This window comes from Bactrocera oleae, chromosome 6 (genome assembly GCF_042242935.1).
Source record: "Bactrocera oleae isolate idBacOlea1 chromosome 6, idBacOlea1, whole genome shotgun sequence".
Classification (NCBI taxonomy): Eukaryota; Metazoa; Arthropoda; class Insecta; order Diptera; family Tephritidae; genus Bactrocera; species Bactrocera oleae.
This window is the reverse complement of record NC_091540.1, coordinates 70,496,776-70,516,350: the sequence shown is the minus strand read 5'-3', so window position 1 is coordinate 70,516,350 and position 19,575 is coordinate 70,496,776. Positions and strand designations below refer to the sequence as shown.

Sequence of the window (19,575 nt, the reverse complement as noted above, 5' to 3'; positions counted from 1 at the left end):
TTGCGCGGCATGAAATTACCTTAATTATGGATGGTATGCACATACATATATACTAGATTCTAATCAAACGCAAGTAAAAAGAAAACATTTGCTAATAAGAGAGAGAGAGAGAGAGAGAGAGAGAGAGAGAGAGAGAAAGAGGAGTAATGTGTATCAGTATTGAAAAAATTTAATAAAAAATCAATAGAGCAAATCTAAATTGATGTTACTGATACTGTTTTTGTGCAAAATTCATACATTAAATTCAAATAATTAAAAAGAAAATAACGAACATCGGTATTTATATAATTTTAAAGGTTTATTATAACACATTTATATACAATAGTTGTATATCTTATTAAGATACAACATAAAAGCTATATATAATCTAATTTCCCTATTGATTTTAGGATAGTCACCAAAAATTAAGTAATATATAAGAATTTTTTTTTTTTAAACTAGTAATTTTTTGCAAAAATGGGACTCGCACCCAATTTTAATCTAATCCTAATTAATGTAGATAAAGAGAATCCTAAACATAAAAGTTTTACTCTTTTTTTAAGTTCGACTTCCAAAAGTAAGGTTTATCATATACATACAATATGCTGCTTCTAATCCTCGATGTAATTCGAATAAGCTTCTTAAATCATAGTAGATAGATCAACATCTAGCCGCTTCCATTGAAAACATTGGTGGTTTTGGTTACAACTTCAAAAAAAGACAATAAACGTTTTTAGTATCCGTTTTTTTATTAGTTATTTATGAACATTACAAGAATACAGTAAATAATCAAAAAATTAAAAAAGTCGAATATTTGAAAAAATAGCAGCTGATGAAGTAGGGGATCTCAAAATTTGGGCAAGTGACTATATCACGATATCAACCCTCCTTGCTTTCTGAAAAAAAGATATTAAACTAGAATAATGTAGGAAAGTTGAATTTTTTTTTTTATGAAAGGGCTATAGTACAATTTGTGTACCACTTTTTTTTACTTTCAAATTTTTCTAAAATTGTAAAAATTTAAATTTTTGGATATGGATAGCTCCAGGCATAGATAACTCTATAAAGAATATTAGTTAAACTTTGAAAATATAAAAAAAATCTTTTATGTTTATTACTAGACTAGAATACCGCCTTAACGTCAGTACACAGCTCCTATTCGTACCTGCACAAGCACTTCACTTGTCTGAGCGCCGATCAAATTTTTAGTCCAGGTTTATCATATAGTGATATATCTTTTGGTTGCATTCATACACATCTGTGTGTATACATATGCCTCTGTGCAATTTGTGAAATATTTAAGCTCGGCCAAACGTATTTGATGTCCTACAATTCGATTTTCTGTTATTCTTTCCAAAACTGAACAAAATAATGCTCGCAATAGCTTTCTCATTTTGTTTCAATTAACAAACACAAAACTTTTCAGCATCGTTTCCACCGCTTTGTGTCGTTACGAGTGGCGCATTCTATTCACTTTCGCAAAGCAACACTATCTATTAATTAACTCCCAGTTTGTTTGTTTTTATTGTTGCATAGTTTCTATTTGGAGAGAGTGATTTCGAGTTTTCCATTTCCGTTTTGTAATTTTTTGACATTTTGTTGTGGTTTCAAGTTCCACCTGTTCGTTGAACTCTTACGGGCTCGCCGCAACCCAACCCTAAGTGCGTTGGGCTAAGCCCATTTGCAGTCAGTCTCTAAAAAACATATGCTCCCAACGATACGGAGTGCTTAAGCGCACTTGTGTGAGTATGAGTGTGTGACGTAGCGCACGATGTGTGTTTCGCTAATGTTGCTGTTGAATGTAATTTATTTGTGACTATGTTATGACTGTCAGTTTGTTTTCCTATTTCCAGTTGTTTTTTGTTTACCAATTTGGGTTGTTTTTATTTTTGTTATTGTTGTTCGTTCTTTCCCCTAGCGTGTTGACTAGTAATTTTAATAACTAAATGAAGTTGTTTGTGCCTTGTGTTTTTTTACCCTCAACACTTTTTGTGCGAAATGCTGTTGTTGTTTGTTTGCATTTCACAAGAAAAATAGTTGAAGCACAAAACAAAAACAATTTGGCCACATGTGGCCATTGACTGACTGTTGCGCATAGCTTCGTAGCGCCACAACGAAAGAGCGAGCATCCAAATGAAATGAAGAAAATTGTTTAGCCAGAAAAAAGCGAAAATCAAAAGCGAGCAAAATAAAATCTACGATGTGTGCACCGCAAAAAAATAAACAAAGTAAGAAAAGTATGTAGATATTTCGTGCATTGCAACATTGTGCGGCGAACAACAGCCACGGCCATCGGTCGGTAGCCGCTTCGGCAGTAAAACGAACAAACAAAGTCGCAACATTGCGCACTGCCCTTGGTGACTCCCCCTTTTCCAGCGGCTGCAACGCTCTCTTACTCGGCTGGTTGGCTCAGCTTACATCAATTCAAATATTGAAATTCCAACATGTCCAAATTTGATAAGCGATTGCGGCAGCAGCAGCGACATCACAACGAAAACATTTAGAGGCAACGCAAACACATGGACACATAGTCACATACATACATATGTACATTCCTATATGCGCCAAAGATCGTACATTCCAGTCGAGTGAGTGGCGTGAGTCCAGCTGTTGGTGGGGAGTGCGGTTAAGCAAGCGCAATTTGCGTTATTGTTGACTGCCGAGCGCGACAAATAGGCTGTGAACACATCGTAGGCACAGCAAATTCACATCGCTGTATACCCATCCACCTATTAAATATTTTGAAACTTTTTATATAAAACTAACCAATATTATATTTACTTCAAATAATATCATTTTACTATTTTTTATAAGCACGTATTTTGGTATTTGGCAGAATATATTATATTACAATTATAAAAAAAGTTAGTTCTAACATACTTGTACATACATAGATGCTTTTAATCTACTAGAGCTAGAACACCCTGGAGCTTTAAGTGGAAATGAATAAGATGATATCAAATTTTTTTAATTCAAAATCACTCAAATAACGATCAAATATGATCGAGGCACACACATCAAAAGCTTCTATGCTTTTTTTATAAAAATTAAAAAAAAAACACCTCGAAAAAAAAATAAAGAAAACCATTAAATTTTTGCGTTCGGCGGAGTTCAGCGGCATTTTTAACTGTAATTTTCTATATTTTCTGTTTGGGTGGGCATGTGAAAACCCCTCGCGGACGATATGTGCCAACATTCACACTTTCATTACATATGCTTGACATGTAACTACTTTAAGCGTAACACCAGCTACAAAACTAGCAAAAACATAAACACAAATTCATAACAACAAATCAAAATAATAACACAACCAGTAGAAATAAGCGTAGAAGCAAGCATATTGAATACACCAACGAGCAAATGTGGAAATTCCAAACATTCCTGAACAGAGTTCGACTATACTGCACTACAGTGAAGCGTTTATATCTTCATGGAGGTAGAGGCGCTGGCAGGAGCTTTGATTTTTATGGCGAACCAAAAGCACGGTGTGTCAACAACTCGATTGCCTGCAGTTCACACTGAGGCATCGACAGACGGACTGCGAGCCAAGCTCGCCGGCAGAGGCGAATAGTCACATACAAATGTACATATGTTACAGTTTGCACGCTCGTCTGCCCCAGCCCGCAGTTGCACGCAAAAACCGTGAACTGACTGGATATGTATGTGTATGAACGTGCGTGTGTGTGTGTGATGCGGCGTTGATATTCGGCGAATAAATGCATTCAGACCTTTATTGGCTTTTTGGATTTCATTTCTCCAGTTCTAACAAGCCCCGCGCACCACTCGGCATTATTCCTTATTTATTTTCGCATTTGCGTTGTTTATTTTGCATTTTGTTTGCATCGTTGCAACCTCATTGAAATGCAACAAGCAAACTGTTTCGGTTCGGCACCAAAGAGGGGGCGGCCTGGAGGCATCCGAAAACTGAACACACTCAGTCTCGTTCCATGCTCGTTTTTACAATCGTCGAATCGTCGCAGCGTTGCCTCCGCAAGCGTTAACTTTATGGCCCTCACGTACGTGCATATCGGACTCACATATGTACATACTCGTGCATACATATTTCGAGTGATACGTGTCTATAGATGGAAATTATGTATAAAATCGCTTGAGTGACATGCAATACTTGGTTGCATGTGTGTGCGTGCGAAGGGGCACAAAGTGTTGATTTGCTTTGATACTTTTTGACACATGTCTCCGTCGTTTAGGTGCGTTTCTGCACTCACTTTGTGTTTGTAATTGATTTTTTGTTGTGCCCCCTCCCTTATTGCGTGCGTTGAATTTGAACTGTTTTAAACGAAAGCACTTTGATGTTTTTGATGGCGCAGTGTTGCACTGAAATGCGGAATTATGCATTCTGATGTAAATGGCCGCAGTAAAGTGTGGTAGAAATTTTTGTTCATACGGCTTTTACGTCGCTATAAATTGAACCTCTTACAATTGTGACTTTTTTTTGGTAGTTTCTAGTATCTCTTATAACTAAAAAGGGCAAATATACGCATGCAAAATGCGAATTATGCGCAGTTACTGGAGCTTTATGTAGTTTTGGACCAACGCTGTACCCTTGTGAGTTGAGTGACTGTCCATTCTGTTGATGATTTCAGACCCAGATACATAATTTTTATGCCCTGAACAGTTTGCCGCGAAGTTTGTAACACGCAGAAGGAAACGTCGAAGACCGTATAAAGTACATATATAAATGATCAGCATGATGAGCTAAGTAGATTTAGCCTTGTCCGTCTGTATGTCTATATATACGCGAATCAATCCTTCAATTTTTGAGATATTTCCCAAGAGCCGATATCAGACTACTTCGGGATATAGCTTTTCTATAACAGAATTGTAAATTTAAAAATATTTATTTAAGCATTTATATACGAGTTTGTTTGTCTAAATGTTATGCTTCTTTAATGACATATTTTTTTATCTTCGTTTTTACCCCACACATTTTAACCTATAGCTTCAATCCTTCATTAATTTTACCCAAAAGTCAAACAGTTAATCATTATTTCTCTTTCGCTTTAAAGCCTCTCAATCTTGCCTTGCCACGTGTTCAACCTGTCCCAATTATGGCTCAATGCAGCCGCTTAGTATCTATTAAATTGCTATTAAAGCCAAGCGTTGAAGGTCATGCAAGAGCATCTAAAGAAACGGTTAAGTATGAAAATTGAAAAACAAAAAATGAAAATAAAAGCTATACTGTACAAAGCGCTTGAAGGGAAATTATAAAAGCTTACAGATAAGCTGCAGACACGACAAAGCCAGCAGATATAATGGCGCTTGCAAGACGTGTGCAACGGATCTCATTACCAGGCGGCTTCAGCTTGAAGGGGTTGTGAAGCGAAGAGATTTAATAAACGTGGTTGACAGCGAAGGCAAGACACCTATACTTGCGTAAATCAAAGTACACTTACACATACATATATATGTATGTATATATGCAAGTTGCACCCATTCAGTTTCAGATTTGTTGCAATTATGTTGGCGCTGCAGGTGCTCGATCATATGCTCGCCACCTCCTCTAAAATGGAACTTCACTACGACACGCTGCTAGCTGTTACTGCTGCTGCCGCGCTACTGTTGTTGCTGCAGCGATAAACGTGCTTAGATAAATTATAAGCAATGAGTGTACCCATTTTTTACGGGCATACTGTTGTGTGTATAGTAGAAGTGTGAGTGGATACCACATCCCTGCAGGAAGCAATGAACCTTCGATGGAAGCTGTCAAACGAATTAGTTTTTCACCGAACCGAAACAAACAGCGAATTTTTTAATATTTGAGTGCTGTCATTAAAATACTAAAAACTAAAAAAGGCCATTTGATTGTCAATTTTTTAAAGTTTACTTCATTTTTGTCTTCGTTCCAAAAGCTCGGAAAAATAAAATTGCACCAAATTTCATTCCTGCAGGGTTATGTTTAATGATTTTCAACTTTATCATGCAAACAATTTTATTCGCATTTTTCCGCCATCATTTGTGGTAGCCTCAATATGAGATAGAAAATCTGTAAATTTCTTAAATGCAGCACAAATGTTCCAATGCAAACACTTCCATAGTTTGTGTGTAAATCCGTCGGTTGGCTCGCAGTCTATGTGCCGCTAGCTGCAACTATTGAGCCCGTCCAGCGGCTGTTTGTTTGGCACACAAGCTTACCCGCTTGCCAACACATTTTCAGTATTTTTATTGCACACATTCATACCCCTACACTCACACCACACACATCGGCACATATGGTATATGGATTTTTACTCATATACTATTTAACTAAAAGGCATGCGGTTTTTGCATAAGTTATACAGTTTGCATATCTGTCGGTGTATAATATCACTTTAAAAGCCATCGTGTTGACTGCTTTGGAAAAAATAGCAAAAATCCATTTTTGGTGTAAAAATTTTAAAGTGTCTTTCAGCTGCACTTTCACAAGCCTAGCGGTTAGAACTTGCTAAAAAACTCAAGGAGGTTTTTTATACATACATTTGTACATATGTATATGTATATTTTTTTCTCGTTTTCTTTTACCCCTTTTTATTCGGTTTGCCTTCCCTTGTTTGTATGCTGTTCGCATTTGCTCTACTTTTTCTTTTCACTCTATTCAGCAGCAGCATCCATGAACTCATTTTTTCGAATTTATAAAGAAAATAACAACAAAGCGCGCAATAAGTATTCAGTTTGAATATTTAAGGCGCGAGTGTGTGGAGAATGCATTTACAGCATTTGAGGCCTCGCGTTTTTCTAAGGACGGTTTTTATTCAAATGTAATACATTTTTTTATATTTTTTCTGTTAACAAACTCCCAATGAAAATTTGTTTAAAAGTATTCTGTGCCTTAATAAAAAGATATCAACATATTTAAATCTGCAATTAAAATATATTTTATTTGTGATCTGATCAATTCACATACCTATTAGTTCTGTTACAAATGATGCTACATATAGGTTGCATCTACCACACCAACCTTAGGTACAAATATTTCAAAATCAACATTTTAATTAGTGAACATTCCACGCTCGTTTACTCCACGCCACAGCATTTAGCGGTCGAGTCTTTAAGTTGCTATTGTTGTTAGTGTTGTAGTGCAGTTCATTGGTCCAATGGCCCTGCTGGCCTCGCTGCTGCCAAATAGCGCACTAAGCCAAGAGAACTCAGCGGTTGGTTGAAAGCTGCAGCTGCATGCCACCAGTCGCTTCTAATTGATTTGTTCCAGATTTTCTATTGCACAATGCTTTTGTTGCAATTATTGTTGTATTTTGTTGTTTATCACCGTTTTATTTTTAAATTTATTTGACAAAGCGAAAAATTAGCAAAAAGACTGAATGCCCAAGTGCACTGCAGCGCAAAACATCAACTCCAAATAGCCGTTAGCTGATGTTTAAGGTGCAACAGGCCAATTTGAAATGCAACCCACAATGCTATTTAAAAATAAAATCCAATTTGTTTTGGCATTTATAGCAACAAAATGGTTGTAATTTGATTGTTGCCGCTTCTGAAATATCAAAAATCGCCAAAAGAAAGATGGTCTGAAGTGATCTGGTTTGAAATCAAATTTTTGGTCCTGTAATGCAAAACTATATTTTGCGAGGAGTGTAGATTAATGATGAGCAAGAAAAGACACTTATTTCGGCAGCACACGTCCCAGGTGAGTTTCACTAATTACCAAAATTACAAAAAGAGTTGTACGTGATGGAAAATTTTTAAACGCAAATTCATAATCAGGACACCTCAAATACCCCCACATGCCTCTTACCACATTTATCGCAAATTTGTCCTCCAGATTTGTTGAGTAGTGTAATCTATGCTCAATTTCGTGTAAATACTTTATCAAATAAAAAAGTTTTCCATACAAAAACTTGTGTTAAATCCGTTCCTACAAATGAGCAGCTACTTGAGAAGAAAAGGGGGCGTGCAAAATTCAATCAATCTCAAAATCAATATCTCATAAACTAAGATATTAGTCGCGACAAACAAACGCACATGGCTCAAGAGTTCAACTCAGTTAATCGCTGATCACTTATAAATATACTTTACAGAGTCTTCGACGTTTTCTTTCTGGTGTTACAAACAATAAAAATGCGGATAAAATATCCTCTGAGGTAAAAAAAAAATTGAAAAGCATTTTTATTGTGTTGGAATTTAGAGAAATTTTGGATCGAGAAACCTCTTTCTTGCTTTTGAAGTAGGTTATGGCATAACCAACTCAGCTGAATTAGGGGAAAATAACCGAATTTCTGTTGTTGCTTGAAATGCCACATGTATATGTATGTACAAGTATGTATGTACATACATTGGTGCAACAGGCAGCTTTAATTGCCTGTTTTAATAAATTAGTAGCACAGAAAACATCATTAATTTTTACGAGCTGGGTAATAAAAATATAATTATATACTATAGGCGAATGTGCTTCCACATATGTATATACATACATAATGCATTCCAGACAATTCATTCACTTGTGGCATCCACACGCCATGTGTGCCGCCGAACCGTTTTGAAAATGATGCAGTTGCGATAAAAATATGTGTCAGCATAGCGTTTGTGCAGCGCAAGATAAAATAAAATTACATTTACCACACTACACAACAGATGTGGCACAAAAAATGAGCTTGACTTTATCTTAAAGAAAACGCACGGACACGATGACGCGATGCACAAAGTTAAATCGACTGTGCGGCAATAGAAAATATTCGCAAATGAAACAAAAATCTCGCTATAAAATTGCAAACACAGTGGCATGCTCTTACGCCCACCTCTTGGCACCGCAGCCGCCCGATTGTTTTGAAGCCACCTGTAAACGGCAGTTAGCTTCCGCACCATTGCCGCTGAATGTTGCTGTATGTTGATGGTTGATGATGGCTCAGTGACAAGAGCTAGTGAAGAACAAAAACCACTAAACTACGTAAGTTTGTAAATATGTGCTTGGCCACTTAAATGAAATCACTTTTATTTTCAACACAACCTATTTCGCATCTTTAGTGCACGTTGCTAACAAAAGCCGTTGCATGCCTCACAATCCAGCACGCAACTAGCATACAAATAAGTATGTATGTGTGCACAACAGCAGCTATGTCATTATTTACTACTCACATGTCGCACATTATCCTGGCAGGAGTCACGAGTACCTAGGCATGTGCTTGTAAAGTACGTGCCACATCATTGTTGCAACATTACGCACACTTGACATGTTTTGATGTCACTCATACGCACCGCCCGACGAGTTGAGCACTCTGTGCTGCCATTATAGTTTGTTTGCTGGTTAAACATTTGCTTGTTGTTGTTTTGTTGTATGCTTGCAAGGCGTAGCAGCAACTTTAATTTTAACGTTACACGCAGTAGTTCTGCTCCATGCAAATGTAATTTTATTTTGCTATATCGCGCGAGTTGAACTCTTGTGGGCGCTTGTTTTTTAAGTGTGGAATAAGGAAGTTTAATAGCTGAAAATTTCTTCAGAAAGATTCAGGTGATCTCCTCACAGCTCCAAATGTATAGCAACTGCGACTCATATTCTAGATGCCCCTCTTACTTTAATCTGTATTGTCGAAGTCATATTTAAGTTATGAATTTGTAGGCATAGCTCGGGTGTGTTTAGAGAAAATTTTGGCTGCTGTTGTCACAATATTTCGAGCATATCTCTCAGCTTATTTTATTTGTATTAAAGTGCACTTTTATCACCAACGAAATTGTAGAGGTATGTATCGAAGCTTAGGAGAAAGATAGGAGGCGGCGTCTTTTGTCGGTAGCTCTCCATCAACTTTAGCTTTAAGCTACCAGGGTCACAGCGAAATCGATGTAAACTGCAAAGCCGATGAGATTGCTAGGAATGGCAACCACACCCTAATTTTATCAGATTGGCGTGCCCGCTGTCCTCTCGCGCTCTAGCAATGGATATATGCACCTCCTGTGAGCCTGGCAAGCGCTGGACAAAAAAAAAGGTCCTCTAAACTATTTGCTTTTAGCAAAGTTCATCTCACCGCCATGGTAAGAGTTCTGACTTCCAGTAGTTACATGTCTTGTCGGATGCAAACTGCCAAAGCTATATGAAAGAAGGCGAGGTGAAATAATTTAGATACTTTCTTCTCAACTGTCCAGCTTTTGCCAGACTGAGGTTGATCTCAGAAGAAACACTTTCAGTTCCATCTAGGAGTTTTAGAAATCACAAAAGACCAGCATTCGCAGCTATTTAAGTGGCTTTTGCTTTACCTTTGGTGCATGAATCAATCCTACGCCCTAACCTAACCTATCAATGCAAACCTACGAGAGAAATATTAACACAGGTTTGTCATATTATGGAGTTATTCTTGGATGCTAATCGCAAGGTACTTTTGGCGAAGCGCTTAATTTTACCCGTAAGATCCCCTTAATACCTTGGAAACTTATAAACTTTAACATATTTATGTCTGAAAGATACATGCAAGATACTGCAATCGTTTTTTTTATACTTGCTGAAGAAATTGCTAACCGTTTTCTACAACAACAACAACAATCATTGCAACAGTACTCGCACCAATGAATTGCTGTCTGCTCCACCATTTAATTATAAAGTAATGTTTGATTAAAATTTTCCTTGCTTCAACTTTGTGCGCCATTTTGTTTTTATTGCAAGCACGAGTACGAGTTGTACTACACTATCATTTGCTCGTTGTACATACCCATTCTATTTTATGGCATCGCCATTTCCGCTATACTACTTTTCTTTTACAATCGGCTGCCGCCATTCACCACTTGTTTGCTCTTATTACTATTACTACTATTACTACTACTACTGCTACTACTACATGTTCAACAATCCTGTCTTACAATTGCAAAAGGTAGCAAAAATCAATGTGACTTCAAGCTGGCTAACAAAAAGCTAGTATGACAAACATAACACAGCATTTCTGCTACAAAACCTAACGGTTGTATGCTCAGCCGTCTAGGCATAGTTAGCATACACAAGAATATATACAAACACACGAGCACATATACATACATATATGTATAAGAATATAGTAGCTTCCTACTATTATGTTTGCATAGTACTTCGTACATACACACCCTCTGTAGTACTACAGCATTTGTAGTAAATGAAAGGCTTACCCTGCCACCTAGTCATTGAAAATACTACGAAGGCGTGGCAGCATATTGCTCGTGCTGCGAGTCGTGGAGTATAACAATTTGGCAAGGATGTGTAGTAGCTAACAGTGCATATTAAAATTTTGCTGACCTGAGTGTGCACACACACACTTACAAACATTTTTATTGAGAATGTCTGCCACAAAGTTGGTAAATGACACTTTTCGCTGTTACGAAAATTAAACTTTATTACATGCACACATGTGTGAGAACTTGTGACTTTTTAGTGAAATGTAATTTGTTTGAAATCGTACATAACCTCAAAATGTGTAGTTTTAAGTTTCTCACGTATGGTTCGTATGTAGTACAAGCCAGTGCTTCCCATGCTTCATATGCCTGAACAGCGTGTAATTATTAACGCAAAGAATGCTTAATTAACACCGCAGTGGCTTTCATTATTTCGAATTGCCCACTTAGAGCGCAGCTAGTTGTGCATGTAATTAGCTGAATCTACTCGACGAAACTCTCTTCAGCGTCTTACAGCGTTCTCAAAGCAAGTTTCAGCTTTTAGCTGGCGTTTAATGATTCTCATGTGATGGTGAAATTGTGCGCTTAACGCCCTGTCAAGCAATAAATGCTGCCTTAACGGTACTTCTACGAGCTGCTTCATCTAGCTTTTGACTCCAACAGCTGCATATTTTTTGCACGCTGCCGTTTGTGTAAAAATTCTATAAAGCTTTTCGCCAACATAATATTCATGCACGACTCCTGATATGTTCATGTATGTATTTATGTATATGTATGCGTATGTATGTCGGTGCCAAGAATTTTCTTTTCGCAGCTCGATTAGTGTCATTCAACTCATCGATTTACCGTCATTACATTGATGCCTTTTATACTTCAAGCACTCTTCCATCCACTAAAATATGTGCGTACATTTGCGCTTATTTACTCGTGCATACGTATTTACAAACTTCATTTAGTTGCACATTTATTCAGCATCACTGCCGTAATAACTTTTTCAATGGAAAAATATTTGCATTCCTGACATTTCAAGCAAGGCACCTGCCGGCTAAGGTTTTTTTATTATTTGTATTATGAACTTTATTTTTACTTCATCCGCGCAGTGGTAGAAAATATCCTTTGATAAATAGTTGCTGAGCGTTTCTCTTTTACAAAGTCAACGCTCGTTCCCTACACTTCAAGGCACTATTTAAATGCTTTATTTCCCATTGCTGTTTGCGTTCTACTTTTCCATATTTTTTCTTTTTGTCGCTGCAAAAGGATTTCCTTCCTGTTGCGGGTGGTGTTAACTGAAGTTTGATATTAATCTAGAAGTCTTACAGTGAGTTATGCATACAAAATAATTTGATATTAGAAAAAAAAGACACTCAAAGCACCAAGCAATATTGGAAATGTATGTAGACCGTCGATGGATCTGTTATGGAACTGCATTATTTTAAATATATTGAAGACGATTTTGATAAGTCTTGTAAGCCATTTTCCATGTTGGAACTGAAAAAATAATAAATTTTGTTTCTAATTTCTACAATGAATCTTCTTAAAGCAAATTTTCCACTTTTTATTTCCTTTTTGCTTGCATTTGCTTTTTTGGCTACAAAATGGAACGCTTCCTGTATACCAAGTCTCCTCATCTTTTTCTTTTTTTACTATGCTACAACTGTATTTAACATATTTACTGTGTCACGTTGCACTTTGGTCAGTCCGCTTTTTCCTTTTTCGTTACTATGGTAGCGAAAACATGGTTTTTTGTACTGATTTTTAATTACACTAATCCTTTGAATTTCACAAGAATCCCACGTTATTTTTACAATATTAACTCAACTCCTCTTCGGATCGAAGGTTTGGAAAAATATAGATGCATAATCGATCACGGTTTTTACTTTTGAGGCTATTCGATATATCACTCAATTCAAACCTCAATTTGTAGCACTTTTCTCCTGCCTCACGCTCTGCAGACTTCTATACTTTTTTAATTGCTTACGCAACTTCTCGATTTCACATATAATGTATTATTATTATTTTCAAGCATTGAAACATTAAATCTCGGCATGTATGCAGGACCTGTTTACACTTACCAATAGCACACGCCGCAATCAACTCCAACAGCCGAACTGTCACGCTCATTAGTAACAAAAATAATAAAACAAAATAATCGTTGACATTACGATTTCACTGTTTATAAATTTTATTATCATCAATAACCGACGTCAATGGTTTCGATTGTGTTGCCGGGTAGACGACCATATGAAGCAATAGCCGGTAGCAGCTGTGAGTTGTTGCGTTGCCAATTGTCACAAAGCATTTAATTGTCACAATTAAGCAACGTAAAACATTGATGACGGAGAAAGAGATGATGGCAAGACTGTAGTGTACAGTATGGAGTCCAAGTTATGACAGCTTCCTCCTACTTACGAATATACCACACAGATTTCTACTCTCTTCATGCGCGTTCTCAATTGGCAGCAATCATTGCTGTGCACAGCTGTTGCCTGTTGCACGTTTTCTGTTCTTACGGTGAACTCAGCAAATATTTTTAAATAATTATATATATTGGTGATTTTTAATTGTTATTTACTCAACTCGAATATTGATTTGGACTTTTTTTTCGAGAGCCAAATTCACCTTTTCTTTAATCAACTAACAGCATAGTATTTTGCGTGTGTGCTGCTTCACAAATTGGTTTTTATTACTCCTACCAAATACTTATCCTAATTAATTTCATAATATTACGTACAAAACCAAATAACAAGAGATTTAAGAGTGTAATATATGTGCATGTGTGTTTATAGAAGGAAATTTTAATTCAAACCGTTAACGTTTATTATCTTTTATGGCTTTGAACTCAAAAAACATGAATTAATACGGTTTAGTGGGTAAGAGCCAAACTTTAAGTAAAGCATTATATTACATCCTATTAAAAAATATTAGAAAATAAAATTTAATCATGTTGCTGTACTTTAGTTTTGCTAAATTTAAATGGCAACCACATGAATTCATGGAAATATAAAGCGTCATTACTCAAAACCGCAAATTTAGTAAGTTTCACAATGCTAGACACAACTAATGGTTTACTGAAAGCGAATGTTAAATAATTGCAAATTTTAATTGGTGATTTCTATATGTACATAGATATTTAAATTATATAATAAATGTATATTTGCATAGATAATTATCGCCAAGGTCTCCCTGGTGCATTGTATCTACTTTATTTGCCTCATAAAAACTTATTTGCAACAAATAATTTTGTATTGCTTACCAAGTAAACTAATTCCTCTTTCACTAACAGCATATCAAATTTTCAAAAATGTTCTTTAAAATTAAAGACATAAAGTTAATGAAATGAAAACTTTAAAATATTATCAACTTCGTTGAGCAAATTAAGTATTTTAGCTTGACGTGTGAACGCACTGTTATGAATATCCCACGTGAGCTACTCTCCACACTTATCGAACTGTTATTTTCTGTTGGCGACTTGCTTTGGAATGCTTTGTGTGAAAATCTTTTTGACTTAATAACAAAAATATATTCCTATAAAACGCTTATAAATAAAAATTAACATTTATATGAAAATTGTTCTCACGCAAAAACTCTTTTTGAGTGTGAAAATATACTGACTAAACTTTTAATACTTTTATGCAACATTTATATAAATTTTAAAAGATTAATTAAATAATTGAAATTTCGTTTGATACTCTACTCCGTCAGCGGATTTTTTTTTTTAATTAAATTTAATATTTTCTTATTTTTACATTATTTAATATTATAAAATATCCAACGTTATTTTTCTACAGTGTCAATTCTCATAACATACATTACATGTACCTGCCCTCCTACTCCTGTACTTAATTTCAGCATAATCAATAACTGAAATACTGCGGCTCTTAGCGTTGGCCAACCAAGGGTGCTTAATTGCAAAGCGCGTCTCCACACCCGAATCGTAGTACTCGCTATTCGTTTTTGCTTTGTGTTGACTGCGTGAAACAGTTATTTTCGCGTCTATAAATAGCACCGGTTAATAACAGTCACTATCTATTTTTGTGCATCTATTGTGTTTTTTCTGTTTCATAAAGACTTTTGCCATAAATATGTTATAAGAATTATAAGCGCACTCGTCAATCAGGTTTATTTATATTGTGGAATTTAGTTAGTACTGCCATTGTATGGGCGCCAAGTGGCTACGGCCCAGGTGAGGGTCACCCGCTGTGCATTGATATGCAACAGATTGTTTATGTGTGAGGTTTGGTTGTTATCCATCCTTACAAAGAGGGTAAGGATTGGTAGTTTTCGAAACGCGCAAATTGTGTATGGAAATATTACATACAGAATATTATGAATTCTTTTAAAAGTTTCTTATTTAAAATTCTTTATAAAATAAGTTTTGATTAAAACAACTTCGTCGTTTAACCAGTTTTGTAGAGTATCTCCAAATTATGCATTTACAATATGCTCAGTTGTAAAAATATTATTTAATAGTCAGCTATTGGCGTTCTTATGATAGCCTATAAATTAATTAAGCGCAATTATCTTATAAATTCCTTGAATAGTTATCATTCTTTCTGCCGTTGTTAGCATTTGTTAGTATTATTCGTTTTGTTCTTCTTTTAACAAATATCAGCAGTTATCGTTTTACGTACGCTGATTTTAAACCAGTTTACAATCTCAATCTATTTTGAAAGTTTTCGATTATATAGCTGGTATTTCAAATGCAATAAATGTGTGCAAAATGGCCCCTTTCCTTGCTCTTAATTGATTTAATAAATTTTAAATCATTCGTTGATTCTTTAATGTATGTACGTGCTATTTCTTGTTTTTATACCTTGAACAGGGTATATTAAGTTTGCCACGAAGTTTATAACATCCAGAAAGAACCGTAAAAGATCCTATAAAATATATACATATATATAAATAATCAGTATAATGCGCTGAGTCCATTTAGTCATGTAGGTTTATCTAAAATTTCGCACGCGCCCTTTTCTTCTCATGAAGCTGCTCATTTGTCGGAACCGCCGATATCGGATCAACAAAGCTTACAGCAGCCATACAAACTGAACGATCAAAATCAAGTTTTTGTATGGAAAACTATTTTATTTGACAAGATATCTTAACGGAATTCGTCGGGGAATATTGTTAAAGTAAATGGCACAATCTACGAACAAATTGTTTAGATCGGATTAATATAGCATATAGCCGTTAAACCCTTTTATGCTATAATGCACATGTAAAGGGTATTATTGCTTCGGTGCAGCCGAAGTTAACGTTTTTTCTTATTCTATTTACAATTAAATTAAAAGGATGATATACTTTTATTGTATTATTAAAAACTAAATATTTTTTATGGTTCCACTTTCATGTTGTTTTTCTACATGCATATTTCTATCTTAAACAGGATATGTTAAGTTTACCATGAAGTTTGTAACACCAAGAATGAAATGTTGGAAACCCTATCAAATATAGTATAAATGATCAGCGTGACGAGGTATCCGTCTATCTGCGAACTAGTCTCTCAATTTTTGATATATCGATCTGAAATTTTGCACCCGTCCTTTTCCCCCCAAAAAGCTACTCATTTGACAAAACAACCAATATCGGACAACTATAACATATGGATATATAGTGTTGTAGCTTCAGGGCAGCCGAAATTAAAGTTTTTTTATTTAAATTTATATTATTACAATTGAATTTAAATTGTGATATATTTTTATTTTTATCTCTAAAATATTAGTTTGTTCTTCTGTATACATATATATTTTTTAATATTAAATTATTCAGTTCGCATCAATTATAGTTTACATTTTATTTACTTTCACTTTTATTCGCATTATTTCTTGCTTCGTTCTAATTTATGCAGACATCATCGTTTCCACGCTAAGTGGTTTCATAATTTCTCAACTTTCGTAATTTATCTTCTTTTTCTTATTGCTTCGTATCGTCGCATCAATGGCCTGCCTTCGCTTGTTTTTATTTTATTTGTGTGCGCTGATGCAGCACTGTTTTTTCAGCTTTTATTCTCGTGTCTCTGACTTGAAGCCATCGGTAACATTTTATTTTATGTGCTTTGTTATTGGATCGTCTTGTTTGCGTGTTATCAAACCGGTTTACCTTGCAAAGCCATCTTCGTTATTCTGCGGCTGCAATTGTGCTAATGCTGAACTCTTTTGTGGAACTTGCAGCTTCTGGAATTTTTTGCCTATTGTGAGTGCGAGAGAACAACAAGATTCTTGCTTTTCTAAAATTATTAAATGTTTGTTAATAACTTTCAAACATTTGTGCTATATCTATAAATAGCACAAGATAAAATAGTTTTATTACCTGTTAGTACCGAGAATAAAATATATTTTATATATATATATATATATAGTCCACCTTTTCCACGAATCTCATCAATCGTAAGGTGTATGCCCACTGTACAATTTTTGAAAAATCGGTTTTTATTTTTTTCGCTTAAACTATGCTTTATAGTCATAAAAATAAGCTTAAGTTGATTTGTAATGGGAAATATTTTTTCAAACGACTTTAAACATATATTGTAAGCTCACCTCCGGCTCAGCTATAGTTATATGTGAAACTTTAAACGCGTTTTTCTCAAAAGTACCCTTATCTTAAGAATTGTATTTTGCAAATAAATACGTATGGAAATTTCGATTGATTCAAAACTTTTATATGACCAATTTTTACCAAATTATTGACTAAAAATGATATTTTTAAGTTCTGTTCTGAATCAATATATTAAAATTTCCCTACGTGTTTCTATGGATATTCTCATGTACAAGAACGACGTTTTTTTATTTTGTCCCAGGACGACAATTGTGGATGCTAAATGTCTCGACGTGGCGCGCTTAAAAAAACGATATAAGAGACTTCGCACGATTTGCTTATTATAATCAACAAAATTAATTAAAACGAAAGAAATAACGAGCTGGAGGTTCAAGCTTAATAAGTGTTTCGTTAGTTCTGTGAATAAATGATTATATCTAAAAAAAAAAAAAATGAATCTGCACATGATTTTGTAACCGCTACAGTGGCTATAGCCCTTAATAAATGTTGTACTCTATATTTGTATTGTTAAAAGTGTGAAAAGGCAGTGAGGTAACTTTGCCAGCTTGTACATCTATTCGCATGCTACACTACGTTTGTGTACATATGTATGTATGTATGTATGTGCGTATAGAAAGTTTTTAATTAAAAGTTGCGTATACGCCATGTTGCCAGGCTTTCTATCACTACAACACATATCCTGCAGTCTGTTTGCAAGAAGTGGAAAATTTGTTGCAAATTAAGTGCAAAGTACCGCTGGGTAGGAAATTACATGAACGCAATGCCACGTTATTTTTCTTTATGCTTTCTCTGCAACTTCGACTTGCGGTATTTAATTATTTTTGGCGGTACGAATGTAGGTAAAACGGAAATGCCACCAAAACTTAATAACCATGCTAGCTGTTTTCGTTTGAAGAAGTATTTTGTTGTTGTATTTTTCTTTTTAGTTTGTGCGCTAGAACTAATTTACTGATAGCCGATATTTACATTGGTTTTCAAGTGATTTTCCGCTTTTCAAAACTCAACGAACTTCTATGATACAAGTATTTCTTTACGATTATGAAGTTGCCACTTATTTATAGTGTTTTGTTTTTGTATTCTATTGCCAGTGTACGCGTTACTACGGTTGTTTTTATCTTTTTCTTTGATTCAATTGCCACGAGCGCCAAAGTTTTGTTTTATTTTCTTGCACCCGAGTGATGTTGAGTTCCCACACACATACCTATTGACGTAAAAGTAGCAAAGGCCATGTACAATCTCAATATGTAAAAGGAGAACTTCGTCGCGAACCAAGGGAGAATTTTGTAAGTTCTCAATTTAGTACATATCTGTTGGTGGGAGCCTCTTCTAAGATTCGTGTTCTAAAAGATACATTTGTGCATGTGCATATGCATGTGAATAAATTTTGTGACGCTTGGCAGTTTATTTCAGAAAGCAAGAACATTTTATGATAACAAATTCTATAAAACGAAAATCAAGAAATATAAATTGCACATTTGCATACACGGGTCTTTATATAGTATTATTGGTTTAAAGAGATTCAAAATATGGAATCGAATTAAATTATTGTAAATGATATGCGTTTTCGTTTATTATTATTATTGCAAATTAATCTGCATATATGAATATCTACATTATTTTGTATAAATTGAATTTAATTATGCAATTATCATTCATTAATTCCCTTTTAATTGTATAAAACGGTGTATTTTATTCGCCATGCATCAATGCACACTTCGAAATAACTGGCAACTTTCTTATACAACATTGGAATAGTTAATTTAGCAATATAAAAAACTGATGTTGTGAACACCACAAATGAGATGTGAAATTTAATAATTTTATTCATTTCATTTAAATGTAAATATTAATTTACTTTAGGTGAGCAGTGTTCAAAAACGAATAAATGTGTGAATATTGATCATATTTATTTCTACATTTTCTGCCTTGTTGTTGACTTTCGTGGTATCTGACATATGTATAAACATGCAG

The 19,575-nt window shown here is 35.0% G+C and overlaps 1 protein-coding gene across 1 annotated transcript in view; it reads left to right on the top strand.

Moving 5' to 3' along the window:
• fwd (phosphatidylinositol 4-kinase beta fwd) overlaps positions 1-19,575 on the top strand; it is a 117,183-nt gene that overhangs the window by 85,529 nt on the left and 12,079 nt on the right. The window lies entirely within an intron of this gene.